This window comes from Hibiscus syriacus, unplaced genomic scaffold (assembly GCF_006381635.1).
Source record: "Hibiscus syriacus cultivar Baekdansim isolate YM2019G1 unplaced genomic scaffold, ASM638163v2 tig00013680_pilon, whole genome shotgun sequence".
Classification (NCBI taxonomy): domain Eukaryota; kingdom Viridiplantae; phylum Streptophyta; class Magnoliopsida; order Malvales; family Malvaceae; genus Hibiscus; species Hibiscus syriacus.
Genome location: NW_024062306.1, coordinates 698,308 through 721,771, shown reverse-complemented (window position 1 = coordinate 721,771; position 23,464 = coordinate 698,308). Strand labels below are relative to the sequence as shown.

At 31.5% G+C, this 23,464-nt stretch overlaps 1 protein-coding gene across 1 annotated transcript in view; it reads left to right on the top strand.

Annotated features, from left to right (window-relative positions):
* The first annotated feature begins 1,577 nt into the window (after nucleotides 1-1,577).
* Nucleotides 1,578-23,464, top strand: part of LOC120206326 — a 33,062-nt gene continuing 11,175 nt past the window's right edge. Inside the window, exons 1-3 of the mRNA XM_039206012.1 lie at nucleotides 1,578-1,589; nucleotides 1,632-1,645; nucleotides 13,784-13,792. The gene's annotated coding sequence lies outside the window, so the exon portion shown is untranslated. The remainder of the gene's footprint in view (nucleotides 1,590-1,631; nucleotides 1,646-13,783; nucleotides 13,793-23,464) is intronic.

The window sequence follows — 23,464 nt, the reverse complement described above, 5'->3', positions numbered from 1 at the left end:
AAGTGAAGATGGTGCTATCTGTGTTGAATTGACTCTCAAGCCATCATGGCTAGATCGAATTAAAGAATTGCAAGCAAGTGATGAAAAGTGTTCAAAGAAGCTACATCAAATAAGGAATGGAGAGTGTACAGATTATGAGATGAAAGCTGATGGGAACCTATATTATCAAGGGAGGCTAGTGATTCCAGATGATGATGAGTTAAAGAATGATATATTAACGGAAGCCCATTGTAGTTCATTAACAATGCACCCAGGAAGAAACAAAATGTATATGGACCTCAAGAGTCGATATTGGTGGTTGGGAATGAAGAAAGACATTACAGAATTTGTATCTAAGTGTTTGACTTGCCAGCAAGTCAAGGTTGAGCATCAGGTTCCGTCGGGACTATTACAACCAATGTTGATTCCTCAGTGGAAATGGGAGAACGTAACAATGGATTTTGTAACGGGGTTACCTTTAACTCCAAATAAAAGAGATTCAATCTGGGTGATCGTAGATAGATTGACTAAGTCAGCCTATTTTATTTCGATAGAAGCTTATTTCCCTATGAATAAATATGTTGAGTTATATATCAGGGAGATTATACGATTGCATGTAGTACATGTTTCTATAGTTTATGATCGAGACCCTCGCTTTACCTCAAGATTTTGGAAAACCTTGCACGGAGCATTAGGCACACGACTGAACTTCAGCACATCATTCCATCCTCATAATGATGGATAATCTGAGTTAACGATCCAAATCCTAGAAAATATGTTGAGAGCTTGTGTAATTGAATTTAAGGGATCGTGGGAAAGATATTTGCCACTTACCGAATTTGCCTACAACAATAGCTATCAGTCGAGTATTAAAATGGCTCACTATGAAGCTCTTTACGGGAGGAGATGTCGTACACCCTTGAATTGGTTTGAGCTTAAAGATAGAGAAATCCTTGGTCCTGAGTTGATTCAGGAGGTAGAAGAAAAGGTTCAAGTAATTTAAAATAACCTCAATGCAGCAGCTTATAGACAGAAATCATATGCGGATTTAAAAAGGAATGAGATAGAATATCAAGTTAGAGACAAAGTATTTTTAAAAGTGTCTCCATGGAAGAAAGTTTTGAGGTTTGGCCGTAAAGGAAAGTTAAGCCCTCGATTCATCGGACCTTATGAGATTGTTAAGAAAGTGGGACCAGTGGCATACCAATTAGCTTTACCACCTGAAATGGAAAAGATTCATGATGTTTTCCACGTTTCAATGCTTTGGAAGTATCGATCTGATCCCTCCCATATTGTGTCATCAAAAGAGATTGAAGTTCAACCGGAGTTGACGTATGAGGAAGAACTTGTTCAAATATTAGCTCACGAAGTGAAACAACTAAGGAATAAGACTATTCCTTTGGTCAAAGTTCTATGGAGAAATCACAAGATAAAGAAATCAACGTGGGAACGTGAAGAGGATATGTGGCATTAGTACCCCCATTTATTCGTGTAATGAAAATCCGGGGACGAATTTTCTTAAGGGGGAGATTTGTAATATCCTCAATACCGGGTTAGTGATTTAGGTGTAAGATTTTTAAATTCAATGACCAAATTAAATAAATTGAAAAGTGAAGGAATTAATTGAAAGATGTTGGTGTAGGATTAATTAGCAAATGAAGAAAGAGTAAAAGGGTAAAAGGGTCATTGAACAAGTGGATGAATAAAATATTAATTGGGTTATTTTATAAACCCACGTGGGGCATATGTAGGAAATAAATGTTTCCAGATTTCTCTCATTCCTTCTTCCTTCTTTCTTCATCTTATTCTTCTCCCAAACGTGAAGTACCCAAGCTCAAGGTAAGTTTGATTTCTTTTGGTTAATCCTTCAAATTCAAGTATGGTTTTGATTCATGAAGCTTTAGAAAACATGATAGAAGGAAAAAGGGACTTAGAAACTCAAAGAGTTTTAAGTTATAGAAGATTAAAAAGAATGGGTTTCAAAGTGAAATTTTGAATAAGAGGGTTTAAATGAATTTGGAAGTTGGATTTGACTTGTCATCAATCTAGTTAAGACATAAGAAGTGCTAGAATTGAATTTAGAACATGTTGAAATTTGAGTATGATTCTTGAATTTTATAAAGAGGAGAGGATATTGAGGTAAAGATAGGATAAATGAATATTAGTGAGGCTAAGCATGTGTATGTAAGTTAGGACTATTAAAGGGGAGGAAATATGAAGTATTGAGCTGAAATGAAGTAATTAATGTGCTGAAAATGTGAGCTCTGGGCCAGGGGTATCGGTACCCATTCAACAAGTACCGATATCTACTTTAAATAAGCAATGAAATTACCTTTCCTTTAGTTTAAGAAATGAAAGTTTAGGATATGTTATTAGTATACTGATTTGTATCAATGTATTGTTATGTAGATATAGAACGTAATCATGTTCCAGAACAATCGAAGGATTAGAATCGAGTCAAAGTAAGCAAGGCTAAGGTGAGTACACATACTAGATAGAATTGCATGGAGATAAGACTTGCGATAAGTCTATCTCTTATAGTTGAATTCATGATTTCATATTCATGTACATGCATCCATATATATATATATATTGAATACAATGATTTCTTGCATAATTTGTTTATGCTTTAATATGATATTATATGAAAGAATACAATTGTCAGAGAATCAATACAGGAATGTGAAATAATGGAAATGATCATATGTGTACATGTGAAGTGAAATATGTGTTTATATGAAAAGTGATGAAAAATATATGAAAATGAGAAATGTATTTATATTTAAGCCCGTGTTATTTAATATGAGAGTTGTATGTATAATTGGCATGCCAAGAGTCGAGGGTATACAGTGGTCCTTCGGGACATAGTGGTCCTTCGGGACATATATAGTGGTCCTTCGGGACATAAGTGTAATAACATTCGTGCACAACCTCAGTGTACTCATTTACCTCATGTTCTCAATAATGTACATGGGCAATACAAAGATAAAGTGAAGTGAAACTTGCATAAGATGATAAATTTCATATATGCATGACATGATCATATATGTTGTAGTGTAATGGATACATGCAGCTTATAATGTTACGATTGAACGGTAAGAGTGCATGTTTCATGAATTCATTGTTATATATTTAATTATGCCTCACTAAGTCTATGACTTAGCGTGTAAGTGATTTACACGTAGGTACCAAGAACCAAGAATAGCATAAATAGGAGTGGCAAGAACAACAACTCTGCTAAAAGATCATATCAGAAGTAATTGATAAAGTATGTATTTTGATTGTAGCAATGCATCGATGCACTATAGCACTATTCATTGTACTGTTCATGACTGTTCACGGTAATGTTCATACTGTATAGTACTGTTCATAAATATATATTTGTCTTAAAATTTTATAACGGACATAATTCAATAATATATCATCGTATTTTCTTAATATAAGTTCAAATATTTGGTTATTTGGTAAGAATATTATTTTAAAAAGTCAATGTGACATCTCGGACACGTATTCGGGTCGGGTACGGGTTGGAGGTGTTACAAATTTAGTTCACAAAACTTGCACATCCTATTAAATTGGTTATAACTTGAAATAACCCAATAAATCTCTAATATTTAAAAATTCTATCAATTTGATTCTATTTCAATTTAAAAAAAATCAATTATTTTTTTATAAATTGAATAAATTTAAAAAAATATATAAAATAATTAATTTAATTTAAATCCATCATTTGAGTATTCAAAATATATGGCTTAAAAGTAACGATGCTCACCACAGAATGTAGTCTCGTAGCGACACTTGAACCCAGTCAAGTGAGTTAACCCCACCTTCTTTCTTCAGATGAAGCACTTGTTCGACAACTTCGGCTCTGGGGATTTTGTCGCTGGAAAGGACCACAACCTGTTCTTGTGAGGCAGCTTCTCTTCAACGACGATCTCATCTTTCGCTTGGACACCAAGGGATTTCTCCATAGCGGCTTTTGCCTTCGACGCTTGCTCCTCCCCAACACGGAGGTTGTGGTAGCACTTGGAGTAGAGGGTTATATTCGTTGATGTGTTGAAAACCCACAACAGTTGGCGCAAAACTTCAGCTTCGACGGGGGAAAACTGGTTCTTTGATTCTCTTCAGAACTCGTGTCATTCAGTTGAGGGTTCGTTTTGATTTCTATAATTAATGACAAAAACTAGGATAGGGATTATGGTTTTGCTTTAAAAAGTGTTACTATCTGTGAACTTTCAGCTCCTTGAACTTTCGTATAAATGAATATAAACGATTATATTATTCGTGCGAATCTTTGAGGACGTGAATGTAGGATCTATGTAAACTTTCAGATTCGTGGAGCACTCTTTACAGGTAATATTATGTCAATCACCTACTATCTTTACAAATATACTCTCGTACACTACAGAAAAATTGATATGTAGCGGCATTTTTAGCGACGTTTGGAGAGAAAACGTCACAAAAGTTAAACATATAGCAGCGTTTACAATCGTAGCGCCACAAATTGATACTTTAGCGGCGTTTGTTGTAAAAATAATGCAATAGAGTTGACATATAACGGCGTTTTTACAAAAAAGCGCCGTAATAGAGTGGTAAATTAGCGACATTTATACCACAAACGCTACAATAGAGTATAAATTTTGCGACGTTTTAGCCAAAATGCCGCAATAGAGTGGTAAATTAGCGGTGTTTATACCACAAACGCCGTAATAGATTACACATATAGTGGCGTCTATTCCTTAAACGCCGCAATAGCGTTAATCAATGGTGCCGTTTTTAGACAAACGCCGCAATAATGTTAATCAATGGTGGCATTTTTAGAGAAACGTCGCAATAGTGTTAATCAATAGTGGTGTTTTTTAACAAACGCCACAATAGTGTAATCAATAGTGACATTTTTTTGTATAAACGCCGCAAAATGTTAAATATATAGTCCTCCTTTTCAACTACCCAAACCCTAAAATCATTTAAACTCTTATTCCCTCGAAGCTTCTTCTCTGGTATAACAACAGCTCTCAAACGATTCCAAGCGACGTCGTCGTTTGTATGTCCCGACGACCAAATCGGGCCTCTCACCGACGAACTATAACACAGTTGCACGGTTTAATCCCTCTTATCATTAATGATCTTTTTATTTTTTTGGTCTTCTGAAAATGGGAAAAACCCAAAAAGCTAACGTATTTGAGAAAAAAATAGCAAGTGTTGCCTTGACTAAGAGAAATTATCGTCGGAATGTCTACGTGGCGTATTTGCTCTGATGATGGATCAAATTATCGTTGGGAGGATATCGGTCCGGTCTCGCCGTCGAAACTCGATGATGACCCGAAAAGAACTCCTATTGCTCCATACCCTTCCATGGTCGATCTCCTTCTTGAAGGTAATAATTTATGAATCTTTCAGCCGCTATAATTTGTTTTTCTACGCTCGGTCAAATTTCATAGATCGTACGCATATAGGATCTTTGAAGCTTATTGAGAACAATGATAGAGGAGTGCATAAATACCCGATGTTTAGAACTGAATTTGGTAACTATGTGGCGTTGAAAGAATCTTTAATTGCAAAAGTAGTATCTATCCTCAATGAAGATGAAGTTGCCTCTACTGTTACTCCAAGTAAACATTTATATCATCTATTTAAATTTATTTTAATTTTTATTCAGTTCGCAAGCCACCTACATCAAGTTTCATACTATAGGTGGAAGGTCGTTATCTGTTTCAAGTAAAGCAATGAAGCGCGCAAGGACCCTTCTTGGTGAACCGGAGGTAGGAGATTTATTTAGTGAAATAGATGAAGAGTTTATCCATATAGAGTTTACAAGGATGAAAAACTTAACGATGTGTCGTCAAACAAGGAAAACAACTTTCCTACATCCTTTCCCCACGAATGACCAAAACTAAATTCAACTGAACAATATGGTGAAGACTGTTTATGCATAACTCTAATGTTTCTAAATTGTAATGTATTATGTTGTTAAGCATTTTTAAGCATACCTAATGTCTTAATTCAAATGTATAGTTGTTGTTACTTATATAAAGCTACATATATCAGTGAATTTAGTAGATGTAGAGCAGAAATGATTAGTTGTAAAATGAACTAATATTATGTAAATTAAAGGTTATTAGTGGCGTTTGTATAAAAAACGTCGTTATAGATTTACTTTTGCGGCGTTTGTATCCAAAAACGCCGCTAAAGAATAATATTTTAGTGGCATTTTTTAAAAAAACCATAAAATACTCTTAATTTTGTGGCGTTTATTAAAAAATAATGCAATAGAATAGTTCCTTAGTGGCGTTTTCGTAAAAAATGCAATAATGGAGTAGTTCCTTTTCGGCGTTTACGCCACAATTGTCCTTTAATTAATCAGATATCCCTAATTGTGCAGCCCGAACCCCTTATTTGTTTTATCCCCAAATCTTCTTCCTCGAATTAGCAATGCATACTTGAGAACAAACATTTAGTATATACAACAACTTCTCTTCATTTTGATTCTCCATATATGTTCATTACGGATTTATAATTTTGTGGACAAACGGTTAGTTGATCTATCACTTGTTTATTTTTCTTTCTAGATTTCCTTTTCCCATTTTGATTCTCATTCTTTGGAAGTCGGTGCTAGGTCAGGGCAACATGAGTTAGAGGCATTTGTTTGCGGTTGGAGAAGACCAACCATTGCAGTTCATTCCTCCTAAAATTTCAGATAGGGATCTTAGCATTAAACCTCCAACGAAAGTTTTCAACGAGGGAAAACAGATTTGGCAAAGCTCATTGTTGACTTAATTTTTGCCAGGCCTTCAGATCTTAGTTCTGTTCAAAGGTTACTAAACTCTGTTCAATTTTTGTTCTCTTAGTCTATTGGAAGCTTCATAGGGTTCTAGTTTCTTTTCCTTGTTAGATTTGTTTCCTCATGCTCGAGTGGAGTTATTTCAACAAATTTAACGAGCAATTAGTTTTTTAGTGAACACGAATTGTTTTTTACTGAACACGAATATTGTTTCGTAATTAAGGGAATGTTGTTTCATAATTAAGGGAATGATGTTTTAGACAGTTATTGAATATGAATTAGGAAATCAAATCCAAGTTCAAGCTTTAAGTAATTTAACGAAATATCAAAAAATGTGTTCGATAAATGTTTGACGAAGTAAGTTTGTCACTTCTGCCTGGTTATGCTAGCATTAAATAGGGTTCTGATCAAATAAATCTGTATTTCTCTAATGCTTTTAAGTGCTTTTGTGCTTATGAGCTCTGCATTGCGCATGTCATTAGCTTCATTGCTGCAAAAGCTGGTTTAAACCTTTTCAGAATTAGAATATGGTTTTAACTGGAAGTACATTTTTTATTTTAATTAATTATTCACTTTATTAGGAAAAATTGAGGGAGAAAAAGGCGGAGTATCATGTTACTACTTTGAGTCAAGGTATTGTTAATGATGATGACATTGAAAACCAAGCTATTAATGACGTTTTGGGTCCTGAAAGATATGGTCGGGTGAGCTGTCAAGGATCATTCGTTACTCCCACCAAATATTTTGGATCCAGTTCATCACAGTACATGTCATCACAGCCTCGATCTTCCCACCAAGAAGTTTATCGTTTAAAAGAAAAGTTGGCTGAGATGGATCAACAAATGGCTAACTTGAAAGCGGAAAATGAAGCAAGGGAAACAGAGAGAGCAGCAGCAGAAGCAGCTAGAGCAGCAACGGAAGTATAGAAAGAAGCAGCGGCAGCACAGAGAGAAGCAGCATATCAGCAGAGATGTGAAGAATTTGAAAAACGACTCAATGATATGATGTTGATGATTCAAAAAACGCAACCTCAGAATCCACCATTATAGTCTCATTTATGTTATGAGCATTATAATGAACCTTGTTTAACTGAACTTATATTACGTTAATGAAAACTTTTATTTATTATATTGGATTTGATGTTGTTTGTTATGGATATAGAGTTTTGATGTTATTATTGTTTTGTTTGTTGGATAATGGAATAGGTTGAAAAAACAGTTTTGGGGTAATCAAGCATAATTTTTAGGAATGTTAATTCTGTGTTATTTAGCGGCGTTTGTAACAAAAAACACCGCAATATACCATACATTTAGCGGCGTTTGTATCCTAGAAATGCCGCTATATACAGACCTTTACTGACGTTTTTAGCAAAAACGCCGCAAAACATCAAAACCTACTGCGGCGTTTTAGAGAAAAACGTCGCTAAACATCATAACATATTGCGGCTTTTATCTAAAAATGCCTCTAAATATCAACACCTATTGCGGCGTTTGTCATAAAAACGCTGCTAAATATCAACACCTATTGCGGCGTTTTTTGTTTAAAAACGCCGCAAACTTTAGCGGCGGTATTTTTAAAAGCGGTTTTTGCGGCATTTGTCTTAACGCCGCATGTGTTTTTAGTGGCGCTTATAAACGCCGCTAAAAGTAAAAAAAATGCCGCAAAAAACCTATTTTACTGTAGTGTAACGACAACGTATTAACACATGTGGTCTCTTAGTCTAAGCTCTCATTCCCTAAGAATTGTAATCAATACCAATAATAAGATAACTCCTGACTTACATTTATCCAAAACATTATAAATATTCATCTAATTGAGAGTAGAAAAGACATACATACTTCATTAAAAACCACCTGGACATCCGAAAAATCTATTGAAATCATCCTTCTACTGCCTTCTGCGGTTGTCAGTCACTTTACTAATCAACAAAGAGCTCTTTTTTTTTCTGGAGAAGACGAAACTCAGAATGACCCTTCTACTCATGAATCTGCTTGCAAAGCTCTTCCAATTTCTGTTCTGGTTTTGACATGTTTTCAATGTTCTTCAAGTTTTTAGTGTGCCATCTTTTCTCGTACAAAAATGTTAATGTGTTTTTAACAAATTTTGAGAAAAATAATTGAATGGTCAAAATAAAAATATAGAAATAGATGGTTGACCAAAAAGTAGTTTACCCAAAATATTAATTACGTAAATTATTAAAATACAATTTAAAATTAAAAAAAATAAGATGGTATAAATTTTAACTTTTTAAATATAACGTTTATATTTCATACTTCATTTAATTAAAGATAGAGAACATATTTTTTCTGTTGCTCTCCCGATTCTAAGGTTTCACTTTGACTAATCCAGACCGACATGCGTCGCACATCTGACTTTGGTGGGTCTCCCAATAGGAATTTTCTGCATACACAAGAACTCAAACTCAAGACATTGTTTAAGCGATATCAAGTTGCTTACCACTTGAATATAATTTAGTTAAAGAAGAAATATTGAGTTGGCATGTAGCATAGTAGGGCGATTTTACCTAAAAATACCCTAAAATTGATTAATTATTGAACTGTAACTTATTCGCCAATATTGATCAAAATGTCATTCTTTAGTGTAACATGGTAATAAGACGTGTTCTATAGAACGTGCTTTACACACATGACATCCGACTCATCAAAGACGTATTCTGTAGGAAGCGTCTTATGCTAATCCGACAGTCCACCTGTAAGACACATTCTGCTTTTTATATTTAAAAAAGAATAAATTATTTACAAAAGATAACATTAAAAAACATAAAATAATTTACAAAATATAACATTAAAAACTAAATATAAAAAATATAACATTCAATTAGATCATAATATTAAATATAAAAAAAAAAATTTAAATATAACTTTAAACCTCCTAAATTAATATGAAAATAAAAAAGATAAAATTATATAAACTAATGATGTCTTCTTCATGAATGTGTTCTATAGAGAAGTGATTGTCTATTTCAAACAGTATTTATTCGTATAGGTTGATCTTCTTCTTCAATCTCATCATCATCAATAAAAAGAGTAAATTTTTAATTTAACTCCTAAACTTTAGATAAATATTATTTTAACCTTAAATTTTAGATAAAATATCAATTTAACTCATAAATTTGACCAAAGTTTCCCATCATCAACTGCCACTCTCCAAATTGACTTCAATTTGACCCTAATTTGGCTCCTTAACAAGTTCCTAGTCATATGAATTATATCATTCGCAACTAAGCTCTTATGCATGTTTATTATTTCACATTATTTCTTGTATCATTATTCATCATAATTAGAATTGCTATTAACCATGTCTTTGTAGCCTCCTTTTATAGACAGCATACCTCCTTTCAGGTACTAACTTTTGGACGCAGTTTTAATTTTTTCATATGTAACTGTTTCTCGAATCCGATCATGATCTCAGTGTAGACATAGAATAGATTTGTTGAGTTAATCGATCGATGTAATAGTCAAGATGGGGTGAATTGGCAATAAAATTTTGGTGGAAGCTTTTGCAGGAAATTGAAAAAGATTGCACAACGATTTAGAGTGGTTCGACTTCTCAACCAAGTCTACGTCAACTACCTTATCTATCCACACTAAGGATTTTCCACAAATTCACTAATCTGTCTTTCTTTCGAAGACAAAGAGTAACCTTACAACTCGCTCAAGAATTATACCCCAAATTCTTGAGAACACTCTCTCCCAAAGAGAAAAATACAAATTTTGCAAACTTACAGAAAACCTCACAAGGCAAGATGTTTGCACAATTCTAGAACAAAGAAATAACACTCAAGAATGAATACAATTGAGCACAAAATGGTGTTCTTGAAAGCAAAATGAATATTGAAGGAAAATTGGCTTGAAATGCTCAAACAATAAGGTTTGGTGCTTTCTCTTTGATTCTCTCTTGATTCTTGTTTCTTGTTTTTGATCAATGGCTCTTGAGCTTGTTTAAATACACCTTGGATCACTTCTGAACGTTGGGGATCATTGGTGAAGTCAATAGAGTCGTTATAGTGTAATTATCATATAAAAAATTTGTTAGGAGCATAGGTGTATCAGTACACTCTCTAGGTGTATCGGTACACTCAGTGCAAAATTCAAATATTTCGACCGTTGGTTGACCTAGTGTATCGGTACATCCCATGTGTATCGATACACTAATTACATTCGATGTTTCTCGGAGCCAGGAGTGTATCGATGCATTAGCTGTGTATCGGTACACAAAATACATTCAATGTAGGGGGTGTATCGGTACATACAAGAGTGTATCGGTACATCCCTTGTAAAAACTATTTTTGGCCCGATTAAGGTTCGAAATACTTTGTAAAAATTGTTTCAAAAATAATTTAAGACTAAAACACAATTTTACACTTAAGCAAGGATTAAAATTGACATTTGAAAACTTGGAGTAATATTTTTTATATTTGAATAATTTAATCGAATATACGATTTAAAATTGAATAAAATCTTAAAATTTAATAGTATTTAATTTGTTATATCGAAACATCAAAATGTTTTCAACAAGATTGATGAGTATTTGATCATACCTAACAAAAATGACGTTGGTGACTTCAAACACACATCGAGCTCTTCAAAGACTAAATACATTAAAACCACCACAAAACGGCTTGGACAAATTGCATAGTTGATTTTTTTAGAGATGTTAGAAGAGAGTTTTGGGATATATATCACATTTTGGCATACACAAAAAAAAAATTATGTATTTGTATTTTTTTGTGATCTTTATGTATATAGTGGATTATTGTTTATCTCATCCAAGATCAATTCACATTAAATATTATTCTTTTGTGTATCTTATTTCATATTGATCTCAAATTTTTTTCTTCTAAATTCCTAACAAAACATGATAGCAAAAGAAGGGTAACTAACGCACAAGCCCATTACACTCTATCACTATACCTTCATTGCCATCAATACTCGGAATATCAGCATACAACAACTCTCAAATACAACAAGGAATCAAGTTAAAAGTGGTACGGATTGCATGTAATAAAACCACTCTTGCTAGTGTGTGAGTTATCTTATTTGCACTCCGACAAATTCATTGAAAACTCAAACCCTACTTTTATATATCTATAGATCATATAGATTTAATGGAAACCAATCCTTGACGACTTAATTACTTCATTCATGACGACCATGTTGTGTGGCTTGAATGCAATTTTGAAATTAAAAAATTATATATATCATGTACCTAAACTTTCTTATCTTGTATTTTAAGCCTCTTCTATTTTGGCATCATTGATTAAATCATTCCTTTAAAGTACATCTATAAAAATATAATGGGAATTATTCCATAGTGGCTAGGGCTAGGGTTGTAAATGACACAAGACAGATCGCAAGCTACTCGAGATCGACTCGCTCAAAGTTCGATTAATACTCTAATCGAATTCTTAACGAGCCCAAGTGAGTTACTTGATACTCAACTCGAAAATCTCGCGAGCTAATCAAAAAAATAATATATTAAAATTTTGGATTTTTGAAATTAAATTAATAATAACATTACCATTTGTATGTTATTTTTAAAAAAAATATTATAGAAGGTTTTCATGTATTTAAGGTTCGGGTTCAAATTTGAGTCGAACTTCAATTTTTGATTTCGAGTGAAAAAAAAATTTAAGATCGTAAGCTTTCAAGCCGAGTCAAGCTCAATTTTACACTTTTCGAGTCGAGTCGAGCTCAACACTACTCGAGCTCGACTTGGCTCGTTTACAGCCCTAGGTTGGGCACACGATCCCCTTCATTTTTGTTTTAGACTTAATGGACAAAGCTTATCAAATTGTCTATTAAAAATATATTTATAGAAAATAATAAGCATTTATCTCGCTGTTTGTTGAAGACTTTTTGTTTTATTTATTTTTTTAATTATACACACAATGTTAGACATTCGTACACGATAGCCTTCAAAATTTTGAAATTTATGTAATCGGCGTGCTCCTTCAATCTCTAATCATAAATGCATGCCTTTCACGTAGAAAATGTTTGAATAAATCGTCAAGAAAAAAAGCTGACGGCATAATTAATATATATTATTATTATTAAAACATTGTTAAATTATATACAATTGTAGCTAATCGATTACAATGTTTAATTTAACATGAGATTTTATGCTTACCTTTGAATTTGTAGGATTTAAAATAAATTAGATTATGTTATATTCATGATCTAAGAGGAAGAACATATTAAGTATAAAAAATTATTTAATAAAAATGATCATAGATGAAGTGTTAAAAGATTCATATCTATTTTTTTTTTATCAATTTCGTGTTTAATTCTTTGACTTTTAATTTAATTAATACTTTTCAAAACAATTTATTTAAAAAAATATATAATGGTATGAAAAGATAAAATTATTATAATAATATTTATTATTTTAAAATTTAAAAAATATTTATTTAATTGAATTTATTCGGTAAACATTTATATAAACAGAGATATCAATTCAAACCCTAAAACTTGTATATTTTTAATATACATAAAATTAAATGGTTTAGGGGGAGACTTCGATCGCTTCATTTTTTTTCTTGATTCGTCGGTGATAAAAAAAGGTCACATAACATGCATTGAATTGAATCACATAGGTAAACAGTTTTGTCAACTTATTCATGTTATTATAGTCAAAAGAAAATAGGCAGTGTCACGCATTTACGTGTCCGAAATATGTCTTTGGAAAATATTCTAAAAAAATATTAATTAAATTGATTTTTTTTTAAATTTAAACATATAGTGACTTTTTTTATTTTGATTTATTTTTTTTATTAAGCTAAAATTGATTACAAAGTAGTATATGTTTTAAATAATCCCAATCATAATCAAAGAACGTTCAATCAACTTTGTAGTCGCTGGTGCTAAAATCTGTAATCTCTAAGAACATCAACGATTCTTTTAGCCCGTCATCCAATATCTTGTATAATTCACGGGGCTTGCATTGTTACTCTAGGTTTCAACATATATGACAATTCATTATTCATTTATTTGACTTGTATAGAAGAAAAAAATATTGAAACTATAATATATATATATATATAAACCTTTTCCCTTGTTATAATATTGATAGAAATAGACCGAAATCTCGATCCATAAGATTTAATTGTATTTTAATATAATTTTATTGGTGAAAAATTATTTGATAATTAGTTATATTAATAAACTAGATATTCGTGATAGGTAGAAAATGTAAATGAATAAGGTTAATTTCTTTCTTGATAAAAGATAATCCTCTAGATAATATCTATAGAGTATGATTAAACCTTTATAATTAAGGTATAGAACAGAGAGATGCAATTCAACGATCTTTCGTGAGGAGGGTTTATATTTTTATTGGATGGTTTATAAATTTATTAAGGTTTAACTGAAAAATAAGTATTTAAATTTTAGGTGTTTAAAATTTTTATTGGATCAAAGTAGATGTTTAATGTTTTTAAAATTACTATTTTAAGATCAATACCGACAAGATTGTTAAAAATCTATTAAAAATTGATCAACCAATCAATATTTGACATGTGTTCTAATTTTTTTATTTTCTTTAACTGTTTTTTTAAATAAAATTCTTGAATTCTTAATAAAAGGCCATAATTTTTTTATTTTCATAAAACATCCTAAAATTCATAAAATCTTTTATGGGATTTGGGCAATGACAAGAGGATGACCGGTAATTGGGGTCCAACGACGAGTGAAGGGTGTTTGACGACGCGGTGGCAGAAATGAACTTTGGAATTAGGAATTTGGGTACATGAATTTAATAATTTTAAAAAAATAGAGATTTAAGTTTAGGATTTATGGGATTGAGGCGATGATAATGAGGATGTCTGACAATGAGGGTCCGATGATAGGTGGGTGGAAGATGTTGGTGGTGGCCAACGACAATATAAACTTTGGAATTAGAGATTTGAGTATTGAGAATTTAGGAATTTATGGTTTACCGTGAACTATCATGTTAGTATAGTGAGATATCATATCAACACCATTAATTGTGTAACATCCCAAATTATGGGTTAGTGACCAAATTGTAAATTTTCAAAAATCTGGTGACAAAATTATAATTTATTAAAAAGTTCAATGATTTAAGTAAGAATATTTTAGTATTAGATTAAAAGGTAATTATGGAATTATGGAAGGGATATAATGGTCTTTTTATGAAAAAAATATTTAACTCTTATTAAAGAGATAAGCATATGGGTGGGGAATATCTAGAAGCTTATTTCCTTCTTTTTCTTCTTCTCCTTCTTCTCCCCGTAAGCTCCATGGAAAATGTAAGATTTCTTAGTTGTTGATTATTAGCTAAAATTTAAGTGGGGTTAAAATCAAAAGATGAAGAGGTTATAAAAGATTAAAGAAAATGAGTTTTAAAGTGAATTTCTGAAAAAGAGTTAATAAATGAACGTTGAGATGGAATTTGACTTGTCATAGGTGTGAATAAGAAGTTATAAGTGTTAAATCAAAGTTTAGATAACATGAAAAATTGGGTATGATTCTTAATTTTAAGAATCATGAATAGATATAGAAAATAAAGATAGTTTATATGGATATAAGTGGTTTATGAAGTGATAGTTGAGTTTAATGACATGATAGGGGCTTAAAATAGAAGAATTGAATGAAGAGTTGATGATTTTCGGGCTTGAAATACAATTTCTGGGTAAGGTGTATCGATGCACATTCAAAGTGCATCGATGCACCCTTTAAAGAAGAAACATCGAATGCAATTAGTGCATTGATGCATAAGGCATGCATCGATGCACTCCCTTGATACAAAAACATCGAATGTATTTTGTACACCGATGCACAAGTAAGTGCATCGATGCATACCTTCATTAAGAGTTGAAATTAGCTTTTCTATTAGCCTAAGAAGTGATAGTTTAAGATATATCTAATGTAATTAGTATACTGATATGTATCAATGTATTGATATGTAGATTTAGAGCGTAATATTGTTCCGGAACAATCGAATGATTAGGATTGATTCAAAGCAAACAAGGCTAAGGTGAGTGCAATTTAAATTGTACTTATAAAACGAACATTGGCTTGCGATGAGCCACTGACGAGTTACTATGGTAAGAAGTAACTCTTAAAATGTTATTGTATGTGATATGTTTAACATGTTCTATGTGTTGTGTGATATATATATGTGGTTACATAAGAACATGAGAGATCAAATAAGCTATGTGATAAGGATATAGAGAGTGAAATGAATGACATGAAAATGCATGTATGTTTGATTATATGTGTGGATATGTTCTTGTAAATGTTATGTGGCTTATGTAAATAAATGGAAAGATGAATGTGATATATATGATATATGTGAAGCATATGATAACAAGAGATACTAGTGATATTCATGTTATATGAACATGAGAAGTGTTACAAGTTAAATGACATATGAATATGAATCATATGAAAGTGACATGTACATGTGAATATGTGAAAGTGTGATAACATAAATAATAATGCCCATGTTATGTTATACGAGAGCTAGGGGTATAGTTGGCATGCCAAGAGTCGAGGGTTTACCTATGTTCTAAGGAACATATGGACAGTTTACCTAGGTTCTTCGGGACCTATGGACAGTTACCGAGGATCTTTATGACCTCTGGATAGTTACCGAGGATCTTTATGACCTCTGGATAGGTCTTCAGGACATTTATACGAGTTGTATAGTGGTGCACAACCTCAATAGACTCACGTATCTACAGTTCTCACATGTATACCATGGGCTAATAAAGAGATAATATTAAAAACTTGATATGATTGTTCAAGGGTAATTATAAGATCATACGATAAAAGGAATCAATGATAGTGATAAGAGATATGAATGATAATGATATATATGTGTATATATGTATTTGTTACATGTAAAAGTATATGAATTGTATGGAATGATAGTAGTAATTGCTTATGTATGATTATTAGATAATGTTTACACTATATGTTTATTGCCTCACTAAGTCATAGACTTAGCGTGTGAGTGTTTCACACGCAGGTTCTTACAAGCTTATGGATAGTAGGGGTGCAAGACAGGTCAGTTCTCCTTACTGAAGGTCAGATCAGAAAAAAAATGAACAATATGTGTGTTAGTATATATATAAGTTCATGTTGGCATGTATTCAAAAGAATATGTTGTATAATCTCGGAATAATTTTGTAAACGCTTTGAATAAGTTATATATAAATGAATAAGTAAATTATGCACGCTCTGATCGGTTTTGCAATAACGAAAATGTATTTTATGTAAATTGGTCAATTATATGTTATAAAAGTTTTTAAATTACTCACTATTTTATGTAAGTAAATGATTTGTTATGTCAGTGTGACACCTCGGATTCGTATCCGGGTCAGGTACGGGTTGGGTGTTACATTTAATGGTATCAGAGCTACGGTTTAGCCATTCTAGACTAAAAATGAAGTCAAAAGTGTTTTAAAAAAAGTATACATGCCAACATAAAGTGGAAATTTTCTGATATGATAGGGTAAGGAGTGTGATGTCTTGTTAATAGAGTTAAATTTTTTATGTTATATAAGATAAGTGAATACCTGAGAATGATTTATTATATATATATGTTTATATGATATGATAGATGATATGTGAACATATGCAAATGACATGTTATATGATATGAATTAGTTGATCATATGTACACGTGATATGTGATAGAAGAAATGATATGAGCACATTAATATATGAAAGTTTCCAAACAGAAACACAAGGCAATAGACTGAAGGTAATAGCATTCACCTGCCCTAGCTAGGCAGGGAGAAGAGCGAAAACCTCAAGGAGTGTCTGTATAAGACTAGAGAATATTATATGATGTGGAATGATATTTTAGTATGATTTCAATTTTATACTGCTATAATTCATAGAATGAATGTATCGAAGAAAGTTGAGAATACTCGAGTTCAAGGGTGAATTTGAGAAATGTTCTATTGTTATAGAGATTTGATTAAATTATATGAAGATAATGTTAGAAGGTTTTCATTTCTCCAAAGTGGAGAAGTTAAATTGAGTAGTTTTGTTACTACATGGGTAGTCTAGAAGTATGGTGGACAAATGTCACCATAAGAATGTTAAAAGATTAAGTAATGTGGTTATTGTTGTAGAAGAGTTCAAGAATAAGTACAAGGATAATCAGTTCATAAGATAAACGAAGTTCAAATATATGAACTTGAAGCAAGAGAATTACACATGCATGCGTATGAGTATAAGTTTAATAAGTTAAGCAGATTTATTGCTGGGTTGATTTTGATTAAGAAAGATAAGAATGATACATGTGATTGGTTGTATATGGCTTGTTGTGCCTTAGATTAAAAGAGTGTTACTGGTTTTAAATTTGTTTTCATTTTAAGAAATGGTTAATCGCGTTAAAGTTCTTGAGAGAGCTCAGAATAAGAGGATTGGGAAAATAAATCTTAGAGGATTAAGAAAATTAGTGCTTAATAAAGTTAAGCACCATCAAAGAAAGATATAGAATATGGTTTTCAACTTTAAACCATATATGAATTAGTTGTATTCTCCGCTAGAGAATAAAGCCAATCTGTTCAGATGGATTGGAAACTATAGTATTAAAGGAACTTTATCGTTCTGAAGTAGAATAATTTCTTTACAGCATGGGCAAGATAAAGTGGAAGAGATTGATGTTAATTAGAGAATATTAAAAGACCAAGGAAGGGTTTAAGATATGTATATCAGTGATCAATTATAAGACAAAGGTAAATGGAATGGTTGAATTCGAACCAAAGGAATCGTATTATAGATGAGAGAGAATGAAGGTTTGATAAGTGAAGGAAAGAGCGAATGAATTATTTTGACTGTAAAGAATATATATATATATATGAATAGTTTAATGAAGGTTTATGTTTTGATTGAAATGAATAAGTCGAATAATAAAGTAGTGAGATAGTGAATGTATTAAAGTAAAGGATCTGTATGTTTGACGGAAGCTAAGGATTGAAAGAAAGGTTAAAAATGATAAAGAAGGAAAAGTATCAAGGATAAGAAAGAAATGTAAAAGCATAAGAAATAGGGTAATGAAATAATTAAAGTAATGAAGTGAAGATTATGATAGCACGAAATATTTATTGAAGAGGTGATATGTGAAAAGGAATATTAGACGTGTAAATAGTATTGTGTATAAGCAAGAGTGTGGATATGATAAAAGATTTGCATTATAGATGGAAAGAATTAGCAATGGCTAACAAAATTATGTGATGGAAATGTATTGGAGTTATAAGATTTTAAGATATTGTCAGGATAAGATAATCCAAGATGAAATGGATCTGGATACGTTTTTATATTTGATGATATAAATATGATGAAGGCAAAGAGAAGAGTATTTACAAGTTTAAAGAGAGCTTTGAGGAAGGAAAATACAAGTACAAGAGGTGGTGAAGAATAAGGTTCTGTATAAGTAAAGTTGATTATTAAAGTTATAAAAAAATGGAATAAAGAAATGAAAAGATGAAGCTTAAAGGATCAGATGTGATAAAGGTTATATGAAGTGTAAATGATAAGTTTGATATAGAAATATGAAAAGTGTGCAAGGTGATGTGAAAAGATTGTTTGACTTCATAAAGTTATGTTTAATCACAATTGAAGAAGATTTAAAATCGTGTTTTGGTCAAATGATGACGGAATAAAAGTTTGGTATAGTTATAAGGTAATTAGAGCGTTGTGAAGAAATAGATGGATTTATGATATAGAGCGGTGAGATGATTATTATTGTCTACGTGATAAGTGACATTATATGAAATTTTAGAAATATCAAAGGAAAAGGCAGATTAAAGGAAAGAAAAGACGGTAATCGATTGGATTCTTTGGAAAATGGAAGGCAAATCATTGATTATAAATTGCGAAGGGATAAAGTTGTGAAAACAACTTAAGAATATTAAAAGATATGTTCTTGTCAAAGTGTGCAATGAAAATTCGAGGAAGAATTTTCTTAAAAGAGGGGAGATTTGTAACATCCCAAATTATGGGTTAGTGACCAAATTATAAATTTTAAAAGTTTGATGACAAAATTATAATTTATTAAAAAGTTCAATGATTTAAGTATGAATATTTTAGTATTGGATTAAATGGTAATTAGGGAATTATGGAAGGGATATAATGGTCTTTTTATGAAAAAGATATTTATCTCTTATTAAAGAGATAATCATATGGGTGGGGAGTATCTAGAAGCTTATTTCCTTCTTTTCTTCTTCTTCTCCTTCTTCTCCCCGTAAACTCTATGGCAAAGGTAAGATTTCTTAATTGTTGATTATTAGCTAAAATTTAAGAGGGGTTTTAATCATTAGATGATACTTAAGCTTAGGGAAAGCTTAAGTTATCTTAAAATTAAAAGATGAAGAGGTTATAAAAGATTAAAGAAAATGAGTTTTAAAGTGAATTTCTGAAAAATAGTTAATAAATGAAAGTTGAGATGGAATTTGACTTGTCATAGGTGTGAATAAGAAGTTATAAGTGTTAAATCAAAGTTTAGATAACATGAAAAATTGGGTATGATTCTTAATTTTAAGAATCATGAAGAGATATGGAAAATAAAGATAGTTTATATGGATATAAGTGGTTTATGAAGTGATAGTTGAGTTTAATGACATGATAGGGGCTTAAAATAAAAGAATTGAATGAAGAGTTGATGATTTTCGGGCTTTAAATACAATTTCTGGGTAAGGTGTATCGATGCACATTCAAAGTGCATCGATGCACATTCAAAGTGCATCGATACACCCTTTAAATAAGAAACATCGAATGCAATTAGTGCATCGATGCATAAGTCGTGCATCGATGCACTCCCTTGATACAAAAACATCGAATGTATTTTGTACACCGATGCACAAGTAAGTGCATCGATGCACCGTTAAGGATGCATCGATACACTGTATAGTGCATCGATGCATACCTTCATTAAGAGTTGAAATTAGCTTTTCTCTTTGCCTAAGAAGTGATAGTTTAAGATATATCTAATGTAATTAGTATATTGATATGTATCAATGTATTGCTATGTAGATTTAGAGCGTAATATTGTTCCGGAACAATCGAAGGATTAGGATTGATTCAAAACAAACAAGGCTAAGGTGAGTGCAATTTAAATTGTACTTATAGAATGAACATTGGCTTGCGATGAGCCACTGACGGAGTTACTATGGTAAGAAGTAACTCTTAAAATGTTATTGTATGTGATATGTTTAACATGTTCTATGTGTTGTGTGATATATATATGTGTTTACATAAGAACATGAGAGATCAAATAAGCTATGTGATAAGGATATAGAGAGTGAAATGAATGACATGAAAATGCATGTATGTTTGATTATATGGGTGGATATGTTCTTGTAAATGTTATGTGGCTTATATAAATAAATGGAAAGATGAATGTGATATATATGATATATATGAAGTATATGATAACAAGAGATACTAGTGATATTCATGTTATATAAACATGAGAAGTGTTACAAGTTAAATGACATATGAATATGAATCATATGAAAGTGACATGTACATGTGAATATGTGAAAGTGTGATAACATAAATAATAATGCCCATGTTATGTTATACGAGAGCTAGGGGTATAGTTGGCATGCCAAGAGTCGAGGGTTTATCTATGTTCTAAGAACATATGGACAGTTTACCTAGGTTCTTCGGGACCTATGGACAGTTACCGAGGATCTTTATTACCTCTGGATAGGTCCTTCGGGACATTTATACGAGCTGTGGTGACAACATAGTGGTGCACAACCTCAATAGACTCACGTATCTACAGTTCTCACATGTATACCATGGGCTAATAAAGAGATAATATTAAAAACTTGATATGATTGTACAAGGGTAATTATAAATCATACGATAAAAGGAATCAATGATAGTGATAAGAGATATGAATGATAATGATATATATGTGTGTATATATGTATTTGTTACATGTAAAAGTATATGAATTGTATGGAATGATAGTAGTAATTGCTTATGTATGATTATTAGATAATGTTTACAATATATGTTTATTGCCTCACTAAGTCATAGACTTAGCGTGTGAGTGTTTTACACGCAGGTTCTTACAAGCTTATGGATTGTAGGGGTGCAAGACAGGTCAGTTCTCCTTACTGAATGTCAGATCAGAAAAAAAATGAACAATATGTATGTTAGTATATATATAAGTTCATGTTGGCATCTATTCAAAAGAATATGTTGTATAATCTCGGAATAATTTTGTAAACGCTTTGAATAAGTTATATGTAAATGAATAAGTGAATTATGCACGCTCTGATCGGTTTTGCAATAATGAAAATGTATTTTATGTAAATTGGTCAATTATATGTTATAAAAGTTTTTAAATTACTCACTATTTTATACAAGTAAATGATTTGATATGTCAGTGTGACACCTCGGATTCGTATTCGGGTCGGATACGGGCTGGGGGTGTTACAAATTGTCATGTCCGCACTGCAACGATCAACATCGATCAAATGATAAAAATTGATGAAATTAAATGAGTAGGAAAACAAAATTAACGTAATTAAAATTATGAACAAAATTAATGAATTGAGTTTACTACAAAAATAAAATGACTCCTTACATTATATAAATTTTAGGGTAAAGTATACAAATGGTCCTTCTACCATAAGATGTTACTTTGTTAAGTTCCCTAACTATTAAAAGTTACAAAATGGTCCCCCGATTATAGGACATTGCTTTGTTAGTCCTTCAACTATTAAAAGTTAAAAAATAGGCACATGATTATTCATATGTTCCAAACTCATCCTATTCTATTAAAAATTTGATGAACGTCTGAGATGGCCGTTAACCTGTTGACTGAGAAATAATAAAATTTGATCCATAGTCGTTTTAGCTTTATTGAAACATTATGTTGGCGAGTCAATGATTGAAAGCAATGATGGTGTCAATAGACATCATTAAAATATGATTTTATCATATCTCAGTCAACATGTTAATATTCAGCTCATACGTGCATCAATTTTTTAACAGAAAATGATGATTTTAAAATATATGAATAGTAGAGTGACCATTTTGTAACTTTTAATAATTGGGGGACTCAACAAAATGATGTCTTATAGTCAGGAGACTATTTTGTAACTTTTAATAATCAAGTGACTCAACATAGCAATACTCTATAGTCGAGAGACCATTTATGTACTTTACCCTAAACTTTAATATCAATCACTTTATAACGAGTATAAATATAAATATTAATGGTAGACATACTAGGGATTATTAGAATATGGTATAACTGTTAGGGATGCAAATGAGATGAGACAGATTGTAAGTCATTTGAGATCGATTCGATCAAAGTTTGGTCAATTCCTGAATCGAATGAATTCGATTTGAATTTTTAACGAGTCGAAGCAAGCAACTGGATATCTGATTTGAATAGCTCGCTAGCAACTCAAAAAAATAATAATTTAAAATTTTAGATTTTTTAAATTAAATTATTAATAATATTAAGATTTATATATTGTTCTTTTCTTAAAAATACAATATAAGACTTTCATGTAATTAAAGTTCAGATTCGAGCACGAGGTTGAACTTCAATCGAATTAAATATGAGAATATTTCGAGTTCAAGTTCTTTTCGAGCTCGAGTCGAGCTTCAATTTTTTTATTTCCAGATGAATTTGAAAATTTCAAGCTTGTGAGCTTTTAAGTCGAGTCTAATCAAGTCG